Source organism: Galendromus occidentalis, unplaced genomic scaffold, assembly GCF_000255335.2.
Source record: "Galendromus occidentalis unplaced genomic scaffold, Mocc_1.1 scf7180000077480, whole genome shotgun sequence".
In the NCBI taxonomy this organism is placed as follows: Eukaryota; Metazoa; Arthropoda; class Arachnida; order Mesostigmata; family Phytoseiidae; genus Galendromus; species Galendromus occidentalis.
In genome coordinates this window covers 726,413-733,454 of record NW_003805468.1, presented here as the reverse complement: position 1 = coordinate 733,454, position 7,042 = coordinate 726,413, and the positions used below count along the sequence as shown (strand labels likewise).

General features: G+C 48.8%; 1 long non-coding RNA gene across 1 annotated transcript; it reads right to left on the bottom strand.

Moving 5' to 3' along the window:
* Nucleotides 1–335: 335 nt before the first annotated feature.
* LOC100898857 (uncharacterized) lies at nucleotides 336–1,478 on the bottom strand. The gene is made up of 6 exons (XR_145557.2): nucleotides 1,406–1,478; nucleotides 1,135–1,238; nucleotides 987–1,049; nucleotides 847–909; nucleotides 677–730; nucleotides 336–512 (listed from the first exon to the last, which is right to left on the bottom strand). It is a non-coding gene; the product is annotated as an uncharacterized LOC100898857 (long non-coding RNA).
* Between the last annotated feature and the right edge of the window lie 5,564 nt (nucleotides 1,479–7,042).

The following is a 7,042-nucleotide window of genomic DNA, read 5'->3' as shown; positions in this document are numbered from 1 at the left end:
CCCGCACAGCTCCATTTTCGTGTGTTTCTCATGGTTCTGCCCGCACCTCGATTATTTCCGAGTCAAGCATTTTTTCCGAAGGTAATAAATTACAATATATGGATCCCTTCACCATTGAATTCGGAAATCGATTATTCGGATTATCTCAAGCCGTTCAGAGGAGGTGCTTCTCTTCAGCGACACGAGTCATTGTATTAGAGTGTTTGTATTAGAGTCCCCATAGGTACTCACTACGAGGTGAGATGTCTCTCGATTCTTCGGTGTTTTTTTCTCTCTTAAGCATAAGTTCCGAGGAAGTGTGTTCCCGGGTGAGCCCACGACGAATTGAGCTAGCGCTAGGAGATACTATTCGCTTCGCACAATAAGCTCAGCTTATCGAGCAAAGCCTCGGGCCCGCTCTCGAAGACCATCGGTGCTCACGCTTCGATTGGAATTCCAAGGATTTTCATCACCCACACACCGGTGGCGATTCCCAAACTCTTATCCAGAGGAATGTGTTCCAGAATGCACTCCTGTCAACGTTCGAAGAATGTTAGCGTTTCGATGAAAGTCGATCTGTCTTCAGCTTGCATACCGCTCGGGGAAAAAGGGGGAGAGGGAGCGGAGTTCTCGTCCCCGTGCCTGGAATTCATCGGAATACTTTCAGGATGGGGTAGAGGAGTCGAGGGCCACTTACGTTGATATCATCCGCCAGCTTATCGGGATCGTGGTCGATCTCCGGTCGTTCTTTCTGTGAAGATACAGGTCCATGGAGAGTCACCAAGATAAGTTTCTAAACCGTTCGACCGATACTTCTAGTCCTCCACTGATTCGTCAGCCGCCATGGGGGCGGCGCCCAATGCTTACCAAGAAAGTGATCAGATGAGGTCGAACGCAGAGAGAAATCTCTTTTCGGTACTTAGTCTCATCCTGGAAAGAGAAATCGCGGTACTTCTGCCACGCTTCTAAACGGTTCGACGAATTGCAATCCCGAAATTGAGCCTTACCGACGCCATTTTTTCGAGTTTGTCGTGACATTTAGCGTAGTCTGAACACATGATGCGGAGAGCCTGCGGGAAAATTATTCTGAAGCTCGATGAAACGTTTCAAGGAGAAGAATAGAACCTTTCGCGGAACTGCTCCTTCATCACTGACCTCTCCAATGACGTTCAGAGGAACGGGATATTTATCGAGGAGATGCATACATTTATTCATGATATTCTCAGCTAGAGGTTGCGCCGTTTTCATGACGGCGTCATCTGGAATTCCACAAGGATTAGACAAGCGCGAAGATTCTAAAGGAGGTGCGCTTTCTCCTCAACTCATCACCAAGCGCCGCGGGGAATTCACCGAACTCTGGTTTTCAATAGGAAGATGCTCCCGATTCTCAGAAAAAATGATTGGTGAAAACCCAGAGAATAGTTACCAGGAACTTTTTTACACTGCTCTTCGGCGTGGGTGAGACCCACCACGAACAGTGTCGTCAGCAGTATCCGCATGGCTGTGAATGACGTCCTTCAGTTCGCTTTCAACGACTTTTATAGACAATTCGAGCCTCAGGCCTTGGGGGAAACTTCCTGAGCCAACAAAACTGAAGGCAGTCGCGGATGCTATCTCGCGAGGAGTTTAGTCAGATGGTGCCTTGTTGTCTCATCCGTCGCGAAGATGCGGCACTCTGAGTGAACCGCTGATATCATGTGATCATGTGCGAAGTTGAGGTTTGATGGCAATGATGACAAGGTTGCCTAATAAATGAGTATTGAATGAATGGACACAATCACTGACTTCGGGTCAAGTGATAACGGAGATCCATGCTCCTCGGAAAATTGAGATCCCAGCATAGCAGGAGTTCGAGAGAACGTTGATACTCGAAAATTCAATGGACTTTCATTGAGAGGGACGAAATACATGACCTCATCTATGGAGACGACTACCTCCATGTAGTGAACATATTTCCATACAATTGATTCGAGCTGCTGGAACCCAAACATCGCGACAAGATTGAAGTCATCGAGCAGTCGCGAGGATTCAGAGTCTGTATTGTTCTGCATTCCCCATTCGTTCTGATCAGTTTACGGGCACGTATTTCAAAAGACTATAGAGCATCGTTGCAGAGATTCCTAGCCACATGGAAACATGTCCTGAGATGAGGGTGAACATATCTGAGCCCTGAAACAAACGATGGCTGTTCTTCTGCTCGGTCTTTGAGACACGCGCTGAACTTTTCCGCTGAATAAGCTAGGTAAATAGGAATCGCTCATAATTTCAGATGCGCCAACCTACCGTAATGCGGGCAACGTTTGATGTGCTCTTCGCGATCAGCGATCCTAGGCGAACGTTGACTATGACCTCACTGTTCCTGATCAGAGGTCGTGGTATTTGAAAAGATCAGTCGGGACAGCCGCTCTCTCATCCAGGGTTTGATTCATATCCGGAAAAACAATGTTCAACCTACTCATTCTTGAGGTAGTTCCTGATGTTACCGATCGTGAAACTCAGAGAAGGATATCGTATCTCGTAGCAAGCCCTCGTACACGCATGTTGACACCAAGGCAGCCAAGCATGATCTTTCATTTCTTGAATACATCGAACTGGGGGGAGGGAAGCAATAGGCTCCTCAAGTTATTTCTCTCCTCAAAGACTCAGATGGGAGCGGATTCATTCTAGCGATAAGGCTCTGTGATGCAGTGGTTAGGGCTTACGGTGGGATAAGTATTCGCAGAGACTCCCGTTCAAACGATCGCGAGCTCCATACAGCTTTGGGTAGCAGTCACACGTCTCCTCCCATTTACTCGACAAGCAGCGCTCGCTGCATTCCTCCGCTTGGATGACTTGCTTGAATATAGGACGAGACTTTCCCTACTGGTCATGGTCGAGGAAATTCCGGAGCATATACGCCTTACACAATGACGACTAACTCCGGCAGATACGCGATGAGTTGTCAATGTTCTACGAAATTCAATCCAGCCCGATTTTCGGACCCATGACTCATGTGCTGAGAGAAGTATCGCTCATTGCGATTTGAGATACTTGGATTTCCCATCGAAGAAGTCGGAACATCGAAGGGAGATACCGGAAGAAACTCTCTGCGGGAAGTTCCGCAGCGCCCGCACAAATATCTCAGGATCGGCATGAGGAACATCTATGCATAATCGAGGGAACGCCGAAACCAGGGAACTAGTGGAATCACGGAGTCTGACTCCCGAGTGAGAATCTTTATCCCAATTTTTCTATCGCTCAGGTGGAGTTTTCTGAAAGCCACGACCATTCTAGGTCCCGATCCAGGACCCTGTGTTATATATGGAAACCCCTCCGCTTAGTGTTTCGGGCGACCCCTGGATCGGTCTCCGGGCTCCTATGAGTCCGCAAGTCCGGGCTTCCGGTGATACTCGATCGATCGCGCCTGGTCCTCACCACGACCGAGGACTGGCCTCTGCCCGGCTTCGCAATGAGAACGCGTCAACTTCGAGCTCTAGCGACTCCGACGCCGCGGGGAATTCCCAATTCCGAAGACCAATCAGGGGTCCTGCTCTGGTCGGGAATCGTCGATACAAAGCGTTCCTCGCAGACTTTTCCCCGATGCCGATTCTGAGACATTGATGTGAAAGCCGGCGGAGCTCCCGAAGAATCAAGTCTTCCGTCGACTTCCTCCGATCTCTTGGAGCCAAGATAGCACAGCTTGGAAGCCCAGGAGAGTTACTCCGGCAATGAGCCACAATACCTGGGGTTCTCTATTCTTAAAACGAATCGAGGACGAGAGAGTCGAACGAAAGCACAATTGAAACTTACTCCCTCGGTGTAGTTCATGCGATTCGCAATCCGGACGTAATCGGCGCATTGCGTTTCATACGGGCGAGGAAGGGCAGAGAAGGTCTTCTGTTCGGCCGTCACCATGTAAATCTGTATAGAGTTTCCGCATTTCGTAATCAATCCCGCTTTCGGGGTTGCAACGCTCCTTCCCTCCCATCTCTCACCTTTCCCGTCCGTAACATGAACGTATTTGGCATGGCAGATGTAAAGGTGTTCTGTTGGTGCAAGAACCCCGAAAGTGTTATTTCCTTCGAAGACGTGGCGCCGAGTCTGAAGAAAAAGGGAATCCGTAACGTACTCAGCCAATTCAGGCTCACGAAGGGTGAGCTAGGTAATCAGTATTAAAACACGGATACTGCACATCCGAGTGCTGACCTGACACTGAGTTCGTATTTCCAAGGCTCTTTACAGTCCCGATATTCTTGCAGAAGGCCCGGATCGAACGTGTAGCAAACTCCCGTTTTCAAATAGGTATATTGTATTTTCCAGCTGGAAGATTCCGTCGTGCGAATTCCGTCACAGCTCATAACGCCGGCATTTCATGCATTTTCACGGGCACGCAATCCACATGTTCCTACAGGGGCAAGGCGAAACTCACAGATGGAGGCAGTCCGCAGGTTTGCAGACATAGTCCCTGTACTTTAGCTGGCATGCGAGAACGAATTCCGAGATAGGATAGCTGAACTTGATGAGTTCTTTGACCAGGGTCAATCGATTCCCTAGTATCGCCTCGGGATCGCTCGTTTTGCACTCGGTGCCGTCGTACTCCCAACAGACACGGGAGAAGTTTATCCTGCGAAATAGAGATTTCACTGAGTCGAGTCCCTATTTGTCCATGCCCTCTTGAGCGTCGGCTTTGCTCATTCTTCAGTGAGCCTCCACAATACCGAGCGCGAAGTTGTACGAGATGATACTCACGCTTGAATATTGCAGATCGTCAAGGCAGGAAACTCCAGGGCGGAGAGATTACCGCGATCGACTCGGACTGTCGTTCTATATTTCAAATATGATCCGGTATCTACGAAAATGGCGAGTCCGCAAGCGTAAACACAGATACACATGCACAGAAAACGTAAGGTCCGGTAGATACAGTTGACCGCGAGGATATTGTAGACGTCACCCCGGATCCTGTTCACGACAGCCTTGGCAACCTGACGATCACAATTTTTTCAAGAGCTGCTGGGATGTAGGGGATTCGCTCGGAATACCAGGCGCTGATTTTGCCGAGCGTCTCCTCAAAAAATAGTCATTATTATCTGCCTTCCTCGTGAGTGGAATGTTTTCAAACGAATGCGGCGTTCGTGCCGGGAACCTACGAAGAAGAAAGTTCCGCTGATTATCGTGACCAGCGATAGACCGAGCCAAAGCCCGAGGTATCCGCCAATGAGACCTAGCACTTGGGTGAAAGTCAGAGCCGGGATGAACTCCATCACGTCGACGTTTCGTGACGTCATTAAGAGAATGAGTTTGATGTAGTATTCGCCCTCTTCTTGTGGATCGTACATCTGTCGCGAATTTAAATGAGTTATCTCTGGGCCGAGGAAGAACCATGATCTGGATCTTGCGCGCTGCATTTCTCGAGTCTGAGCATCGAATTTCGCAACTTATTCGGATCAAATATTTCGAAATATGCGTCGGTGCACTCAGGACCCTCACTTTGGAATGGGCCTGTTTGGCGTCGTAAATGATGTTGTGGCAGGCCTTCCCGCAACGTTTCGAGCAGGTCTTAGCGATCATACCTGAATAATGCAAGAGCTCGCCCGACTTAAGACGTCCTTGGAAAATATGCGGTCTATCATATCAATCTAGACTCTGCAGTAGCTTTGGTGAGGCTCCGATTAGAGAGCCTTGATGGAGCAAATCTGTCGCTTACCTGAATACCCCTTTTGACATTCACTATTCGTCCAACAGGTAGTAGTATTTATCAGGTGCCGAGCAGGATAATCCTCTGATAAACACCCACATTTTTCCAAGAGTATCTCGTTCTTACAATCATGCTCGCACATCTGAATCATGGGACTACTCCTTAGTACTACGAAAGATCAGTCCTAGGATCAAGATGTAAGACAGTCACGGATCGCATCGCACTAAGGAAGGAGGAATACGTGATGTTCCCGCTTGAAGTGCAAACGATTGTTTGACCGAGAGATACGAACCGCCTTCGTCAAGATAGATTTGAGCTCTGGGTGCCGAGGCCACGTCAGATAGTCCGTGCAGTCGGTATCGTACGGTTTTGGCAAATAGACGATCTCCCTCTGATGACAAAGGTCGAAAATTAGGGCCATTGATCTGAGCGCAAACCAGCACGCATGAATCATGGTTCCGACTGGGATGTCAACACTTCGTCACTAAGGCGCGAAAGCCTATGCACCTGCTCAATGTTGAAAACGTATTCGCCTGAGGGCTCAAGAACAATTCCTGGACGTTCACCGGCGCTACTCCCGTCCACGTCGTGGAAAGCCATCGTCATATGATATGGATCCAACTCTAGGATATTTTCAGGCACCCAGAAGAACAGCAGGCTTGACTCTGCAGAGATAGACACCATAGCATCAGTGGGCGGATCGACCTCCAGGAGAATAATATGATAGCTAGCGATGTTTCCGATAATCATTGAAGCTTCATCATGCTGTGTCTTACTGAAAATCAGCGGGTTCTGATGTACAACTTGCATCGAAAGCTCGCTCGTCCAGTTGAGAGAGAAACACATGTACTTGGGGAGAGAAGAATGCGAAATCGAAATCGATGACTTCTTGAGATAAAACTCGACGAAATAAAATGTTGGGTTTGAGACTCCAAACTGGAAATGAGTCTCTGCGGATATAGCGACCTCAGCCAAATTCCCTTCTTTCCGCAAGGTTTCCACGACCTCTTCCCTCCAATCGACTCCCTCGAGATTGACCTGAGGAGATATGCTGCACACTTTAGAGCTAGAGAGTGTCTCGAACGCAGCGAAATCTGAGCGACTAGCGGGATGCATGGAATGGAGACAAATCCGATTAGAGAATCTCCGAGAGGACGAGAGCAAAGAGCGTGGGACCTCGACGAGGAAGTGCTAGGTATTGTTGAGAGGAAGATTGGGCTCCGAGTAGGCACTCGATAGCTCCTCAATTCAAAGCCGCAATTTGAAGAATGATCCGTACGTCTGGGAAGCGCGTTTCAAACTTCGTTCGATCAATCCAATTCGTAATGCACGTCGATATCGCGGGAAACTTCAATGTACCATGGCCCTTCGTGGTCAGATCGATGGTGG